This window comes from Eulemur rufifrons, chromosome 30, assembly GCF_041146395.1.
Source record: "Eulemur rufifrons isolate Redbay chromosome 30, OSU_ERuf_1, whole genome shotgun sequence".
Classification (NCBI taxonomy): Eukaryota; Metazoa; Chordata; class Mammalia; order Primates; family Lemuridae; genus Eulemur; species Eulemur rufifrons.
Window position 1 is genome coordinate 95,776,558 of NC_091012.1, and position 18,204 is coordinate 95,794,761.

General features: G+C 40.1%; 2 pseudogenes; both read right to left on the bottom strand.

Moving 5' to 3' along the window:
- Nucleotides 1-4,693: 4,693 nt before the first annotated feature.
- On the bottom strand, nt 4,694-5,840 carry LOC138378974 (thymidylate synthase pseudogene; annotated as a pseudogene).
- Nucleotides 5,841-14,866: 9,026 nt separating this feature from the next.
- On the bottom strand, nt 14,867-17,706 carry LOC138378975 (Y-box-binding protein 1 pseudogene; annotated as a pseudogene).
- Between the last annotated feature and the right edge of the window lie 498 nt (nt 17,707-18,204).

The following is an 18,204-nucleotide window of genomic DNA, read 5'->3' on the forward strand; positions in this document are numbered from 1 at the left end:
TTTCAGTCGAATCTTCTATCTAAATTCATATCATCAAAAGATGAAAAATACAACAGTAGCCAATGCCTAAGTACAAGGCAAAATACTCATGCAGACATGCCTGAAAAGAAATGTGGCATAGCACTGCCAATATGCATGGAAAATTCAAGGGTATGGTCCTCGCTTCTGGAGAGGGCTTTCGAGTTGCACTGTAACACGATAGAGAAGACCAAAAGCGAAGCAGATTTGAGAAGAGACAAAATCCAAGGGGCATCCTTGGCTTTATAAAAATTCATTCTCATGGGAAGTAATCCATTCTCTCAAGAACTAATCCAGTCTCACCAGAGTGAGAACTTCTGAGAATGGTACCAAGCCACCCACAAGGGTGGAGCCCTCATGACCAAAACAACTCCAGGTAGGCTCCACTTCCCAATATCACCACACTGGGGATCAAATTTCAACAAGAGTTTTAGTGGAGACAAACAAACTATAGCATGGGTAATACTTATTTTTTATACCAGAGTAGCCTTAAGTCAGGGAGGAAAAACAAAAAGTAAAATTAATTCTAAATAATGAAGAATGAAAGTGATTCACTAAGAGATAATTTGAACTTTTTAGAGGAAGGGCTGCTTTGCTTATCTTAGCCTCCCTCTTTCGTCCTTCACTTACTTTCTTTTTAAAAAAAAAAAAAAAGATAAATAATTTAAACCACCACCCACAGAATTGAGAAAGAGCTATCAATCTGTCAAGCCTGTCTGTGTCCAGGCCTGGTGAGGTTTCCCATGTTGAGTCAAATTAAGCCGCAGGCTCCACTCATCCTTCACTTACTTTCAAAATCTTTTTTGACATAGCATTTTCACTGACTCCCTCTCTGTTTCCAAATCCCTACTTCCAATCAAAATCTAGCCTTCCCTGCCTCATTGATTTCCATATGTTGCTCAGAACCCAACAATTTCCTACACCATTGTACTCAGAGTTCCTGCACCTCTGAGACTCAGAGACCCCAAGAAACTAATATCCAAAGGGCTGGAATGTAGAAACAGATGCCTATTGCTTGATTTCTTGATTTTATTCTTCATATTCAATTTCTTTAAGACCGGTGCTACTCCTTATCAGTGAAATAGATGTTCAATAGATACATGTTGATGATAATGCAATGATAAAGAAATAAACAGGACCAGTAGCAAGGATGAGTAGCAATTCATATTGTGGTGTAAGGGATTGGCAACAGTTAAAATGTCTATACTACCCAAAGTGATCTACAGGTTCAATGCAATCCCTATTAAATTACCAACATCATTCTTCACAGACGTAGAGAAAATAATTATACACTTTGTATGGAACCAGAGAAGACCCCGTATAGCAAAAGCAATTTTAAGCAACAAAAACAAAATGGGAGGTATTAATTCGCCAGACCTCAAACTATACTACAAGGCCGTGATTCTTAAAACAGCCTGGTACTGGCACAAGTGCAGGGACACAGACCAGTGGAACAGAACAGAAAATCCAAATATAGAACAATCCTCATATAGTCACCTAATTTTTGACAAAGCAGGAAAGAATATACTCTGGGGACAAGAATCCCTATTCAATAAATGGTGCTGGGAGAATTGGTTAGCCACTTGTAGAAGACTGAAACAGGACCCACAGCTTTCACCTCTCACAAAAATCAAATCACGATGGATAACAGACTTAAACCTTAGGCGTGATACAATCAGAATTCTAGAGGAAAATGTAGGAAAGACTCTTACAGACATTGGCCTAGGTAAAGAATTTATGAAGAAGACGCCCAAGGCAATCACAGCAGCAACAAAAATTAATGAATGGGACATGATTAAATTAAAAAGCTTCTGCACAGCCAAAGAAACAGTCACGAGAATAAACAGACCACCTACAGAATGGGAAAAAAATTTTTGCATACTACACATCAGATAAAGGACTGATAACAAGAATCTATTTAGAACTCAGGAAAATCAGCAAGAAAAAATCAAACAACCCTATCAAAAAGTGGGCAAATGACATGAATAGAAACTTCTCGAAAGAAGATATAAGAATGGCTAACAAACATATGAAAAAATGCTCAACATCCCTAATCATCAGAGAAATGCAAATCAAAACCACAATGAGATATCACTTAACCCCAGTGAGAATGGCCTTTATCAAAAAAACCCAAAACAACACATATTGGCGTGGGTGTGGAGAGACAGGAACACTAATACACTGCTGGTGGGACTGCAAACTAGTGCAACCCCTGTGGAAAGCATTATGGAGGTATCTTAAACAGATTCAAGTAGACCTGCCATTTGACCCAGCAATCCCATTACTGGGCATATACCCAAAGGAAAAAAGGTCATTCTGTAACAAAGACACATGTACCCGAATGTTTATAGCAGCACAATTCACAATAGCAAAGATGTGGAAACACCCCAAATGCCCATCAATACATGATTGGATTAGTAAGCTGTGGTATATGTATACCATGGAATATTACTCAGCTATAAGAAATAATGAAGATACGACATCTCTATGGTTCTCCTGGAGAGAGTTGGAACCCATTATATTAAGTGAAGGATCCCAAGAATGGAAAAACAAGCATCACATGTACTCACCAGAAAATTGGTTTCCCTGATCATCACCTAAATACACATCTGGAAACGACACCAATCGGATATCAGACTGAGGTGGGGGGCGGGGGAGGGGATGGGGGTATGCCTACACAATGAGTGCATTGCGCACCGTTTGGGGAATGGTAACACTTGAAGGTGCTGACTCGGGAAGGAGGGGTGGGGAAGGGAGGGATATATACCTACATGATGGGTGCAACATGCACTATCTGGGGAACAGACATGCCTGGAGCTCTGACTTGGGGGGAAAGGCGGTACATGGGCAACATATGTAACCTGCAATTCTGTATCCCCCATAACAATAAGATGAAATAAAAAAAAAAAATCTAACAGGCATTGAAAACTATGGTTCCATTTGTTCTTACACAGCTTCACATAAAATAAAGAACTCTTAAAGGAGCCTTTGAGATCTATTCCAGCCTCCCAATCAGTGCAGCACTCCTGATATGTTGCCATACAGCCTCTGCTTAAATACTCCCGGTATAGGGAGATCACTATTCCTAGTGAAATGAAGCCAATTACATTAATGTGCAATTTTTGTTGTTAGGCAGTTTTTCTTTGTATTCCATTAAAGTCACATTCTAATTGTTTCTAGGCATGTTTTCTAGAACATAGAAAAAGATGAATTCCTCATCTGAGTGTTAAAGCCTTACAGATATTTGAAGGAAGTGATCATCTGCTCTAGAATATTCTCTTCACTGAGGTAAGCATCTCTAGTTTCTTTAATCATTGCCTCTGCTAGATCCTTCCCTCTCTAGAGGGTCTCCTGATAAATGTGTTCCTGTTTGAATATCCCTCTTAATGCAAAGGACCCAGAACTAAATTCAGCACTGTCCCTCTACTGAAAGGATACCTGTATAGTAGCCCTAGTGAGAGTTTAGTGGCAAATTTAAGAGTTAGTATCTATGACATTGAAATATCCCATGGTTTGAATTTATTTTCTCAGTACAAATATAACACTGCTAATTAGATACCCAACAAAAGTCAATGATACCAGTAATGATGATGGCCACAACTAATACCACCCCTACCACAGTCTTGGCTTCTGTGACTTTACTTCTTCATCTACCCCTTCAATGTTGCTCTTTCCCACTATTCTATCCTCCTCTTTTCCATCTCTGTTTATTGAACAGCCAGGATTTAGGTAGCTTAATCTGCTAGTAATATACTAATTACTCCAAAGTCTATATTCCCGTTCTTTCTTGTATTCAGATCCACATTTCTAACTGCTGACTGGACAGCGCCACCTGGCTGAGTCCTAAGCTCCTTTCTTTTTTTTTTTTTTTTTTTTTTTTTTGTTGAGACAGAGTCTCACTTTGTTGCCCAGGCTAGAGTGAGTGCCGTGGCATCAGCTTAGCTCACAGCAACCTCAGACTCCTCGGCTTAAGCGATCCTACTGCCTCAGCCTCCCAAGTAGCTGGGACTACAGGCATGCGCCACTATGCCCGGCTAATTTTTTTATATAGATTTTTAGTTGTCCATATAATGTCTTTCTATTTTTTAGTAGAGACGGGGTCTCGCTCAGGCTGGTCTCGAACTCCTGACCTTGAGCGATCCACCCACCTCGGCCTCCCAGAGTGCTAGGATTACAGACCTGAGCCACCGCTCCCGGCTCTTTTTTTTTTTTTTTTTTTTTTTTTGCAGAACACTTCTTTATTGTAACACTATATAAAACAAATTTACTTTTCACACTACCCATGATAGATGGTGTTATTCAGCTCACTCAGATTTGAAGGAATAAGTTATAGAATTATAGAAATTCACCGACCTTCATAAAACATGGGATTGAAATGCATGTACATGTTTTTATTAAGAGCACATAAATCTTCATTCTCATCACTTTATTCATAATCTAAGCATTTACATACACCCTCGGTGAGTCAACCAAACCCAATGCCTTTATTACTAATGGAAATGGCTCCTTTATATTTGCCAGTGGCAACATCCTTAAAAGTTAATATCCTTAAAAGTTATTATTATACTAACTGACAGGTCACTGACAGATTTTTGACCAAGTTCCTTTTTCCTTTAGCGCAAAAAGAGCTTTCACCTGGGCATCCAGCCCGAACCCTAAAGACTTACAATATTCTTTAAACTCCTTTGAAAGCACTCTCAACAGCCATTTCCATTTTAATACTTGGATATGGATTATAACCTTCAATCTTAAAGTCCTCGGCTTTGAAATCAATTGTCTCAACTTTGCAAAGGATTTTGAGCTTCGGGAAAAGTCTTGGTTCTTGCTGAAGCTGAATCTTCGGTGGCCCAATGTGATTTAGGTAAATATGTGCCTTTCCCAAAGTACGTACAAAGTCACCGGGCTTTAGACCGATGATGTGCGCTATCATGTACATGAGCAGGGCGTAGCTGGCGATGTTGACCTGCACGCCCAGGCGGATGTCTCCTGACCGCTGGTACAAACAGCAGGACAGCTCATCGCTCACCACAGAGAACCGGCAGAGGGCATGGCATGGAGGCAGAGCCATCAGAGGAAGATCTTTTGTTTTCCAAGCACACGTGATGATTCTTCTGTCGTGAGGGTTGGTTTTGATGGCGTCAATCACTTTTTGCAGTTGGTGAACTCCTTGACCTGAATAATCTGAATCCATGTATTTGTATTCTGCCCCATCATGCCTGCACTGGAAGCCATAAACTGGGCCCAAGTCCCCTTCTCCTCTGGTGGAGAATCCCAGGCTATCCAAAAAGTCTCGCGATCTGTTGACATCCCAGACTTTCACTCCCTTGGAAGACAGTGCTTTAGCGTTTGTGGATCCCTTGATAAATCACAGCAACTCCTCCAAAACACCCTTCCAGAACACACGTTTGGTTGTCAGCAGAGGAAGTTCATCTCTCAGGTTGTAGCGCGCCACAGCGCAGGATGTGCTTGATCTGCCCCAGGTACTGCAGCTCCCCGTGGGCGGCCTCAGCTCGGCGCCCAGCTCGTGCGCTGGGGGCGGCGACGGCGCGCGCAGGAGCTGGGAGCCGGCGGCGGGGACCGCGGGCGGTGGGGCAGGAGGACAAGGAGGGCGCAGAGGCACTCATCATCTCTCTGCTCTGTGTCCCTGTTCTCTTCGTCATGTGTGCCCTGCTCTGAGAACATCACCACTCTTCACCGCAAAAAACTTAGTTGTCCTTAATTACTCTATCCCTCTCTCCCTGCTGCCCCCACATTCAATTAGCTACCACAGCGTGTCAACGCTACTGCCTACCTACTTCTTCAACCTGTCTTCCTTTCTTCATCCCCACTGCCACCAGCCTAATTCAGGTCCTTATTATATTTCACCTGGACTAGTAAAATTATCTCCCAACGGGTGCCTCTGCCTCTCTGGTCCTTTGTCCCTCCCAAGTCCTCCTGCACGTTGTCACCAGACAACATGCAAATATGATCATGCCACTTCCTTGCTTAAAATGACTCTCTATTGCCTAAAGGATACAATCTAAACCCCTTCATCGGATACAGTCTCTGCACAATCTGGCTCCTGTCAACCCTTCCAACCTCATTTCCCACCACTTGCTAACTTATACCTGATGAGGTACTTTTAGTTCCTTAAGTACTTTATGAAGTTACATGTGCCCATGCTGTTTCCTCTGTTTGCAATGAATAGTCCCTTTTCTGTCCTTATCAGGTACATTTATACTTTAACACTTGGCTCTGTAAAGCCTTTACTGAGTCCCTCCTTAGGCAAAGTTAGTTGCCCTATTCTCAGTAGACCTACATTGTGCTGACTTTATAGTTGCCCATTTTCATGTCTGATTGTGCAACAGAAGCAAAACTTCACCTTGCTCACTTTCATCTCTTCACAACACACAGCCTAGCCCAGAGTAAACAGCTCGTAAATGTTTAAGTGAAAGAACAAGTTAATGAGTGAATAATTAAATGAAGGCATGAATGTACTCTGTTAATGCAACAGGGTATCTTTTGATTTAGAAGGTCTGACAGCATGTAGTGATGTGTAGTAATCTGTGATGAAGGGGTTTAGATTTTATTCTGGACAATCAACTTAAAACAGTCTTATTTAATGCCATATGGCTTATAAAAATACCTGTTTTAATAGTTCTCCAAGTATACACACATACCACTTTAGAGAAGAAATGGAAAATGAATTGGAAGAAGAGAAAAAAAAAGTGAGAAGGCATATGCAGCCTGACTCTGTATGTTTATTTGGGCTGTTTGCTGAGTTGATCATTAAACACCAGGATTTATTACCACCTTAAAACTGAGTCCTCCTTCTTGCTGTCTGAATTTCTGGGACAGGGTTGGTGTTTTATGCCAGTGCTATTGCTGTGGTGATACGAAAAGACACAAGGTGCGAACTTTCCATTTTTTGCTTGTCTTTTTTAACCTCCTATTCAGAAAAGAAAAATTGCTAAGTGAAAAGCCAAGGAAATGTAGCCTCAAGAGGGATGAAAGAGAAAGAAAAAAAACATGTTGTTAGAATGGAGGATACGACAAATATTTGCAGCTACACTGTATAATTCCCAGAAGATACAGAATGAAATTCTTTTACCATTATTTCTTTAATTTCACAAACATTTATGGAGTTCCTAATTTGTGTTCAGTTATATACTAAATGTTGTGGACAATGTATAAATGAATGTTGTGGTACTTGCCCTCAAAGGAGCTTGCAGTCTTTCAGGGATCCCAAACAGTAAATAAACTTGTTTGAGGGGACAGGACACTGGTCAGGGAGAGGGAAGGCTGAGCACCAGTTTAGAAGGATATTAGCCATAGCAAAGATCTAAACTGGAATACTGTAGTTAATGGTAGAACAAGACCCCTTTAAATCCCACTCTAGGAGAAAGTGAATTGTTACAGATTTGATGTTAGAGTGTTCCTAGGATAGAAGGAAAGAGGAAACATGTAATGACTTTCTACTTTTTGCCAGGTACTTTGTTAAGCATGTCATAGTTGTTATCTTTTAAAATATAAACTATTTAAAGTATGTAATACTACATTTGAGGAAACTGATGTTCAGAAAGGCTATGAGACTTGCCTAACATCCCATGGCATTAAACTTGAGAGCAAGGGCTGTGTCTTATTCATATTATAACAGTAAAAGAAGCTAATACTTGCTTATATCGCACTTACTATGTGCAGGCACTGTTCTAAGTGCTTTAAGTGTTTTAAATCATTTAAGACTCACAACAATCCTGTGAAGTAGGTACAATCATTACACCATTTTTCAAATGAGGAAACTGAAGCAAAGAGGTCATCTTTGTATACCCAGCACTTTGCCCAGAACCTGACACACTGCAGCCATCTAGGAAATGGCAGGTGGATGGTAAAACTGATACTGATTCCAAAGATGGAACATTTCAAGTCTTGTCCTGGCGATGCAGTGAGTGCTAGAGAGCTGTACCGGGCAAGGAAGAAGGAAAGACTGAAGAGCGGTCTGCACGAGTTTAATGAAGTCAACTTCTTCCATGGAAGAAAAACAGAAGCAGAAAGTCTCTCTCTGTCAATCTCAATGTCTCTCTCTCTCTCTCTCTCTCTCTCACACACACACACACACACACACACACGCACAGGTCCTTTAGGAGCCCAGGCTATCTTGAATAATGAGAAGACGAATTAATGTCACATGTGCACTATGATTGAGTGTCCGTAATTTGATTTTATTTGATTTCTCTTGCACCTTAAATCTGTGGCTAGTACATCTACTATCCAGGCAAAAGTACTTTATAAAACTGTCTGCCTTTTCACTAGGTCACTCACCTTCCTTCTCATTACGTTTTCCAGCCTTGCTTTCTGCTCTCTAAGCCCTCTTGCCTCACCCTGAACTCTATTGTCACGACAGCACAGCTAGTTTACAATCTCCCTCCTACAGCCCTCAGAAACTTAGACATGTCTATGTTCTCTTTTTTGAAACAAACAAACGAACAAACAAACAAGACAAAAAAAAAAAGTCCATGATGAAAATGATGTGCCACTTTAGACCAGATTATAGCCCTCTTTTCTATCTCACATAAACTAATGATCATACTTTCTCATTCATTCTATTTTCATTTGGAGGCTAGTACTGATAGCACCCACTTATTAAATAGCTGCAGTATGTCAGGAGAGGTATTAATGAACATAATCACTTATCTAGGTAATAACCCTGTAAACTGTAGGTTGTTATCTCAGTTTTTGTTTCATTATATTTTAGCTAATTTTGTTTTATTGTGGCAAGAACCTTTATTTTATTGTGGTGAGAGGGTAAGATTGTAAGATCTACCATATTAACACATGTTTAAATGTGCAATACTGTATTGTTAACTGTAGGCACACTGTTGTACAGTAGACCTCTAGAACTTATGTGGCATAACTGAAATTTTATGCCAATTGATTAGCAACTCCTCATTTCCCCCTCCCCACAACCCCTGGTAACCACCATTCTGCTCATTCCACTCTCTGATTCTATGAGTTTGACTATTTTAGATATGTCATATAAGTGAAATTATGCAGTATTTGTCCTTCAGTGCCGGGCTTATTTCATTTATCATGATGTCCTCAGGATTAATCATGGTGTACCATATTGCAGGATTTCCATCATTTTTAAAGCTGAATAATATTTCATTGTATGTTTATGCCACATTTCTTCATTAATTCACCCATTGACGGACATTCAAGTTTCCACATCTTGCCTATTGTGAATAGTACTGAAATCAATGAACACAGGAGTGCTATTATCTCTTTGAGATCTTCATTTCAACTCTATTGGATAAATGCCCAGAAGTGGAATTGCTGAATCACACAGCAACTTTAAATTTTTTAAGAAATGTCAACTTTTTTTCATATCAGTTGCCCACTTTGCATTTCCACCAAGACTGCACAAGGGTTCCAATTTTTTCACATCCTACCCAACAATTGCTATTTTTCGTATTTTTTAACAATAGCTAATTGTAATAGGTGTGAAGTGATACCTCATTCTGGTTTTGATTTGCAGAACATCTTTTTATATACCTATTGGGCATTTATATATATTCTTTGGAGCAATGTCTATCTGAGACTGTAGCCCATGTTTAAAATAGGAGATATATATATATGCATATATATATATATTGATTTTAGGTGTTTCTTTTTTTTCCTGTTTTTTTAATTTCAGCTTATTATGATGGTACAAAAGTTCAGGTTACATACGTTGCCCATGTATTGCACATCCCCCCGAGTCAGAGCTCCAAGCGTGCCCATTCCCCAGACAGTGCGCATCACACTCATCATGTAGTTATACCCCCATCCCCTCCCCCCACCCCGCACCTCCCCGAGTCAGCACCTTCAAGCATGACCATTCCCCAGACGGTGCGCAATTGTGAACTCTGCTGCTATAAACATTTGGGTACAGGTGTCTTTGTCATAGAATGGCTTTTGTTCCTTTGGGTAGATGCCCAATAATGGGATTGCTGGATCGAATGGTAGGTCTACTTGAATCTGTTTAAGGTATCTCCATAATGCTTTCCACAGGGGTTGCACTAGTTTGCAGTCCCACCAGCAGTGTATGAGTGTTCCTGTCTCTCTGCATCCATGCCAACATGTGTTGTTTTGGGACTTTTTGATAAAGGCCATTCTCACTGGAGTTAAGTGATATCTCATTGTGGTTTTGATTTGCATTTCCCTGATGATTAGGGATGTTGAGCATTTTTTCACGTTTGTTAGCCATTCTTATATCTTCTTTTGAAAAATTTCTGTTCATATAATTTGCCCACTTTTTGATAGGGTTGTTTGATTTTTTCTTGCTGATTTTCCTGAGTTTTAAATAGATTCTTGTTATCAGTCCTTTATCTGATGTGTAGTATGCGAAAATTTTTTCCCATTCTGTAGGTTTTCTGTTTGTTCTGGTGACTGTTTCTTTGGCTGTGCAGAAGCTTTTTAATGTAATCAGGTCCCATTCATTTATTTTTGTTGTTGCTGTGATTGCCTTAGGGGTCTTCCTCATAAATTCTTTGCCTAGGCCAATGTCTGTAAGAGTCTTTCCTATATTTTCTTCTAGAATTCTAATCATTTCACACCTAAGGTTTAAGTCTGTTATCCACTGTGATTTGATTTTTGTGAGAGGTGAAAGCTGTGGGTCCTGTTTCAGTCTTCTACATGTGGCTATCCAATTTTCCCAGCACCATTTATTGAATAGGGTTTCTTGTCCGCAGAGTATGCTTTAGTCTGCTTTGTCAAAGATTAGATGGCTATATTAGGATGGTTTTATATTTGGATTTTCTGTTCTGTTCCACTGGTCTGTGTCCCTGCACTTGTGCCAATACCAGGCGGCTTTAAGAACCACAGCCTTGTGGTATAGTTTGAAGTCTGGCAAATTAATACCTCTCATTTTGTTTTTATTGCTTAAAATTGCTTTTGCTATACGGGGTCTTCTCTGATTCCATACAAAGTGTATAATTATTTTTTCTATATCTGTGAAAAATGATGTTGATAATTTAATAGGGATTGCATTGAATCTGTAGATCACTTTGGGTAGTACAGACATTTTAACAATGTTGATTCTTCCGATGCACGAGCATGGTATGGTTTTCCACCTGTTTACATGTTCTGCAATTTCCTTCCTCAGTGTTTTACAGTTCTCCCTATAGAGGTCCATTACCTCTTTAGTTAAATATATTCCTAGATATTTTATTTTCTTTGTTGCTATTTTGAAGGGTATTGAGTCTTTAATTTGGTTCTCCGATTGACTGTTATTGGCATATATGAATGCCTCTGATTTGTATGTATTGATTTTGTAACCTGAGACTTTACTAAATTCATTAATCAATTCCAGGAGTCTCTTGGTTGAATCCTTGGGGTTTTCCAGATATAATATCATATCATCAGCAAAGAGTGAGAGTTTGATCTCTTCTTTCCCTATTTGGACTCCCTTGATTCTGTTCTCTTGCCTGATAGCTCTTGCAAGGACTTCCAATACTATGTCGAAAAGTAATGGGGTTAGTGGGCAGCCTTGTCTGGTTCCAGTTCTAAGTGGGAATGCTTCAATTTTTCCCCATTCAGTATGATGTTGGCTGTGGGTTTGTCATATATGGCTTGTATTATTTTTATATAGGCCCCATCTATGCCTATTTTGTTAAGCATTCTTATCATAAAAGAGTGTTGAATTTTGTCAAATGCTTTTTCTGCATATATTGAGAGGATCATATGGTCTTTATTTTTGCTTCTATTTATGTGGTGAATTACATTTATAGATTTACGTATGTTGAAACACCCCTGCATCTCTTGGTCGTGATGGATTATTTTTTTTTACAAGCACTTGGATACGATTTGCTAGGATTTTATTGAGAATTTTTGCATCTATGTTCATAAGAGAAATTGGTCTGTTGTTTTCTTTTTTTCTTGCATCCTTTCCTGGTTTTGGTATTAGAGTGATGTTGGCTTCATAGAAAACCATCCTCATATAGCCATCTAATCTTTGACAAAACAGACAAAAGCATACTCTGGGGAAAAGACTCTGTCTCTAAACATAAAAATAAAAAAAAAAAAAGCATTAATCAGCTGGAGGAAAATTTACCCAAAAGCTGTTTAAAAAAAAATTCCAAGTAATATTTCTTTCAGGAAGGCAAAAGCTTTTTCAGTGCCTGATGGTTACTATTGAAATTGACAATTTGTGTCATTTATAGTAGTGCATTCATTTTAAAACTCTCCATCCATTGTCTACCAAGTACCTGTTCATGATAAATCTGGTTTTGGCCTTGATGAGTATATTCTGCAACTATATTAATTCTTAGCTAATATGGACATAAACTAATTCTTATCTTGATAAGAAAATGATACCAGGCTATTCTCTTGTGGATTTCTTTCAGTTTTGAGCAAGAAAATTGTATCTTCTGCTAAAATGCCATTGAATGATTTTAATAAATGATTGCTAAAGTAGTCCCTGAAATGTTCTTATAAATTCTGAAGTAAACCCATCTCATCCTGGATTTCTCGGATAAGCATTTGAAAAACTGATGCTACAAAATCTTTATGGGTAATGTGGAATCTAGGAATTTGTTATTTTAAGATTCTATTGCACAGTAGGGTAAATATAGTTAACAATGATGTGTTATATATTTCAAAATAGCTAGAAGAGATTTTGAATGTTCTCACCACAAAGAAATAATAAATGTTTGAAGTGACAGGTTTTCTAATTACCCTGATTTGAGCATTACACAATGTATACATGTATTGAAGCATCACATTGTACCCCATAAATATTTACAATTATGATGTATCAACTAAAAATAAAATAAAACTTTAAAAACATTATTGTGTTAATATTAGTAATTATTACATTTCTGTGGCACTTTAATAGTCCACAGAAAACATTTCTCAAATATTGAATTATTTGATCCTCACAGTAGTCTTACAAGGTAGTTCACATATGTTCATTAAACACCTGCTATGTCCTTTACAGATGGAACATTTAGATTCATTCATTTATCAAAAATATGTGCCTCCTATGGGTCTGACCCTGTTCGAAGTACTGGGAATTCAAGAATGACCAAAGAAGGTCTCTGCTCTCATGGAGTGAAGGAGACAGCTAATAAAAAAATAGGAAATATATATATATAATATTAATGATTACTGCTATGAAGAAAAAGGAAAGAAGTTAATGGCATAGATAGTGAGTAACTAGGGTTGCTATTTTAGATAGGGTTGTCAGGGAAAGCCTCACTGAGGAGGGAACATTTAGCAGGAACTGAGGTAAGAGGGATCATTCATTCATTCAACAAACACTTATTGAGGTCTACCATGCACCAAACACGGACATACACAGTGGTAACTCAGTCACTATGTTCAGCAAACTCTTAGTCTAGTAGGGAATATGGATGTGTAAGCAAATCCAGCAATGCAAGATGGTACATACTGTAGGAGAAGTGTTTTAAAAATCTTATGAGAGGCCGGGCGCAGTGGCTCACGCCTGTAATCCTAGCACTCTGGGAGGCCGAGGTGGGTGGATCGTTTGAGCTCAGGAGTTCGAGACCAGCCTGAGCAAGAGCGAGACCCCATCTCTACTAAAAATAGAAAGAAATTATATGGACAGCTAAAAAATATATATATATAGAAAAAATTAGCCGGGCATGGTGGTGCATGCCTGTAGTCCCAGCTACTCAGGAGGCTGAGACAGGAGGATCGCTTGAGCCTAGGAGTTTGAGGTTGCTGTGAGCTAGGCTGACGCCACGGCACTCACTCTAGCCTGGGCAACAGAGTGAGACTCTGTCTCAAAAAAAAAAAAAAAAAAATCTTATGAGAATCTACACAAAAGAACAATTCGTTCTACTTGAGGTAAAGATGGGAGTTCTAAGGAAGCACTTCAGAAAAATGATATTTGATCCTAACCTTTAAAGAATAAATAGGAGATTGCCAAGTGGACAGGGTTGGAAGAGGAGAAAGCATTCCAGGCAGCTGGAACAGTATGATCAAAGACCCAGGGTTGTAAAAAGTATCATTTTGATGAATATTTCATTCTGCATGAAGTGCTTGTTAGAAGAATAAATAAGGCAGATTAGGTGTGGTGAAAATATCCCTTTCTTAGCTAACTTGAGAGAGAGAGAGGGAGAGACTCTCCTTCCTCCCCTCACCCCACCATTCCCACACAGTTTCTTTACATACATGTCATCCACATTCACACACTTGATCCATTTAGGTTGCTGTAACAAAAATCCCATACAGTGGGTGGCTTAAACAGCAAGCATTTATTTCTCACAGTTCTGGAGGCTGAGAGCCCTAGATCAAGCTGCTGGTAGATTTGGCGTCTGGTGAGGGCCTGCTTCTTGATGCATAGACACTGTCTCCTTGCTGTATCCTCACATGGTGGAAGGGGTGAGAGAGTTCCCCAGGGTCTCCTTTATAAGGGCACTAATCCCATTCATGAGGGCTGTGCTAAATCACCTACTAAAGGCCCCACCTCCTAATACCATCACCTTGGGGGTTAGGATTTCTTTTTTTTTTTTAAGACCTTTATGAACAAGTGATTGCAGTTTGTTGACTTTTTTGAAAAAGTCAAGTTGTAAACTTTTATTACAAATTAAAAATGAAGTTCTTAAACATCTCAACTTGACCAGATATAAAACAATTTAAAAACCTTTAAAGGCATATTGAGAAAAAGCAGACTTTTAAAAAAAGTTTGTTATTAACAAAAAAGATGTCCTTAGGTAAAAATAATAAAAACACTATGCTGTATAGATAATGCAGATACTTCTAGTTATCTGGTCAACGGGCAAAAAGCAAGCACTTAGAGTCTTCAGCTCCAATCTCTTGTTCATTTCTTATTGCTGGAATTTCATATTCATTTCTTCATGTTGGATGACTACATCGGAGGATGGTAGAGATGGTAAGCCAGCATTTGCCCAGCCCTGCCCTGCTCAGGTTAGGGAGCAGACGAGTTCTCAGCTGGTGGATCGGCTGCTTTTCTCTCTTTGCCATGTTTTGGTTTAGGGTTTTCTGGGCATCTGTGTGTTGGTAAGTGAAGTTGTGGTGGTACCAACGTTGAGGCGGCTGCTGATCTTGGGTCTCATTTCCTTGATCCTCTTTATCATTGCGGTCCTCTGTGGACAGGCTTTGACAAGGAAGGCTCTGTGGAATCGTGGTCTATAACCCTGATACATATTCTGTCTTAGTGGTCTACCTTGTTTTCCTGCACCCTGGTTGTCAGCGTCCACTTCTCCCTGCACAGGAGGGTGGGAATACTGTGGTGGACGCCCACAGGGTCTCCGCATGTAGTAAAGTGGGAACTTTTGCCTGCCTTAGGGGCAGTGGCGTTGTTGGGCCTGGCCCTCAGGAGCACTCTCTGTTCCCTCGTTCTTTTGCCCACTCTCACTATGCTGCTAATTGCGTGGAGGACCCTTGCGATGTGGATAGCATATATAATGGTTATGGTCTGCTGCATTTTTACTGCCTTGAACTGGAATTCCACCACGGCCTGTAAGGTTTGCTGCCTCCACACCCTTTTCTCCTTCAACAACGTCAAACTCCACAGTCTCTCCGTATCCTACACTGTGAAGGTACTTCCTGGGGTCATTCCTTTTTAAGGCAATCTGGTGTACAAATACATCTTTCTTGGTGTCATTCCTGTAGAGGTAACCATATCTGTTTCTTGCATTGAACCATTTTACCCTTCCCACAACCTTCCTTGTGATGATCTTCTTGTCCCCGCCAGCAGGCGGCGCCCAAGCCACTGCTTTCTGGGCCACTGGCTGAGGTGCCGGGCTTGGCGTAGGCGCAGCGCTGAGGGTGAGGGCGGGGGCGGCAGAGTAGGTGGGGCCCCGGGTGGCTGCTGGGTCTGGGCCTCATGGTTGCGGTTATGGTGACTTGGGCCGGCTGCAGCAGCTGCGGTTCCGCCCGATGTGTCATGGTAACTAGGCTGGCGGCTGTGGGGCTGCTCGGGGCTCTTTGAGGTCCACTCTCTGCTCCCACTCCCGGTGGAACTCAGGGGCTAGGATTTCAACATATGAATTTTGAGGGAACACAAATCAGTCCTTAACACAGACACACACATGCACTTTTCCATATTTTGTAACTCACTGGCTAGATTCCCCATTCTTGATAAACGGTGTGTGTCCGGGCGGGGGGAGAGAGGACTTCATAAGCTCCAAACTGAGGAAACTGTTTAAATGGATGGAAATACAATATCACTTTCATGCTTCTTCTGAGTAAATAATCTCTAAGGCAGGTAATACACCCCTCAAAACAAGAGGAACAGAGAAAAACGGAAAATCGAGAAGTCAAGAATGCGTCATTCCAAAGTCACAAGACTTTGCCTGTGGGCAAAGCTGAAAAGTATGCATTTGTAAGACCCCCTAGGCTGCCTATATAATGGCTCCCAACTGCATACCAGAGGTGCTACAAAATGGGATATGGGGCAAGCCATGAACAAGTCTTCAGAGAGCACCTGTTTGCACCATCCCTTGCTAGCTGCTATTTGTAATAGGCAGTGGGGCAAAATTATTTCATAATTTGTGTAGACATTTGAAAGCCAAGACGATCAAATATCTTAAAGGGTGTTGGTGGATCTCAGTCAGCTATAATCAGGTAAATAAAAATAGGGTGAGAATTAATTTATGTTAAATTATATTTGAAGGTCAGTAGAGGGGATTATCATTTCAAAGTGCTGTCAATCTTTTTTGTAAAGTGAAGAGTTTTTAGAATGTGAGCATATATTTTTTTAATTTATCTTTATACTTTAGAAGTCTGGGTTCTAAGGGTGTAGGTCTTGGAAATAAGGACTGAAACCTCAGTAACGTTCTTATTCACATTTCATACCCAAAGGTCTTGCTAAATGTTACTTGACCAACTGAAAGAACCACCAACAGATTTCAAGATCCATCATTTGAAACTGAAAGGACCTTTTGAATTAACGGAGCTTGTAGTTTTCAAAGCCTTTTTGGGTGGTGGGGCACAAAATCCTTTCTTCAAAAAGAGGCTTGATGTGGAATTTTGATATGTAAAGCAGATAGAAACAGAACTATTCTGAAACAGCAGGTAAAGCCTTCTCACCCAACCCAAGGCACCTCTTTGAAATTCCTCTTGCAGATAAGAGAAACTGAAATCCAGAGGGAGAAATGTCTCACTCATTCATTCACAAATTTACTCCTTTGTCAAATGTTGAGGGCCTGTCTGCTATGTGTGTGGCCCTGTGTACTATACGCTGGGGATACAAAAGGGAACACCAAGAGATGGGATCCAGAGCACAAGTGGTCTTAGCTGAGAGCTAAGACCTTCTTATATCGTAGCATAAGAGAAGGCAGAAAATATGGCTGAAGAGGCAATAGGGTGTTGCGGGAGGGAGAAAAGTTTGCTTTATATGGCTTCCATTTTCTAAATCAAGTATGAGGCAAGGTCATCAGCTGAAATTGAGGGGGTAAAGATTTGCGGGAGGTTTGAGGAAAGGGCAAATAGGATGTAATCTTCTCAGGGAATAGAAAAGTCAGCCTACTAAAAACACATTCCACAATTGCCAGGCAGAAGTCCACATCAAACGTAAAACTCTTCACTCTTTAACTGAGCTTGAGCAAATGCCAGCAAAAGAAGATCAGACAAGAGAAACTGCTGACCACTAGCTTTCCACCAGCCTCATACTTGGGCCACAGGCAGCCCTGTTTTCCTCCTGTAGGCATCACTCAGTGAAAGTCCAGTGCAGGGGACATCCATCTTGTAGGTCTTAATGCCTAACTCACATTTAGCAGGGCTACTATCTCAAAGAAATAGTCATGAATAAGTTTATCAGATGCCTTATTTTACTCTCCTCTACAACTCTTCGCCTAGAATAGTATATAAAGATTTCTGCCGTGGATCCATGAGTTCTGGGTTTAAATTCTAATTTTGATGCTGGATAGCTATGAAAAATTTCCTTTTCCTCTCTAGATTTTAATTTCTTTGTCTGTAAAATGGGAGATAAGGAGAGGAAGTTTACCTTAGATCTACGCTGATCAATTTGTCTCTGTTTACCCAGGACTTTTACGGTTTTAAAACCCCACATCCTGGGGACCTCCTCAGTACCAGGCAAACTGGATGGTTGGTCATCTTAATTAGATCAGCCTTTTCCAAAGTGATATTAGATACTATAGGCGTTTTGTAGAAAAAGGGTTCCAGCATGAAAGAAACTTGGAAAAATTCTGCCTCAACAGGTCTCTTTCCTGAAAAACTTTG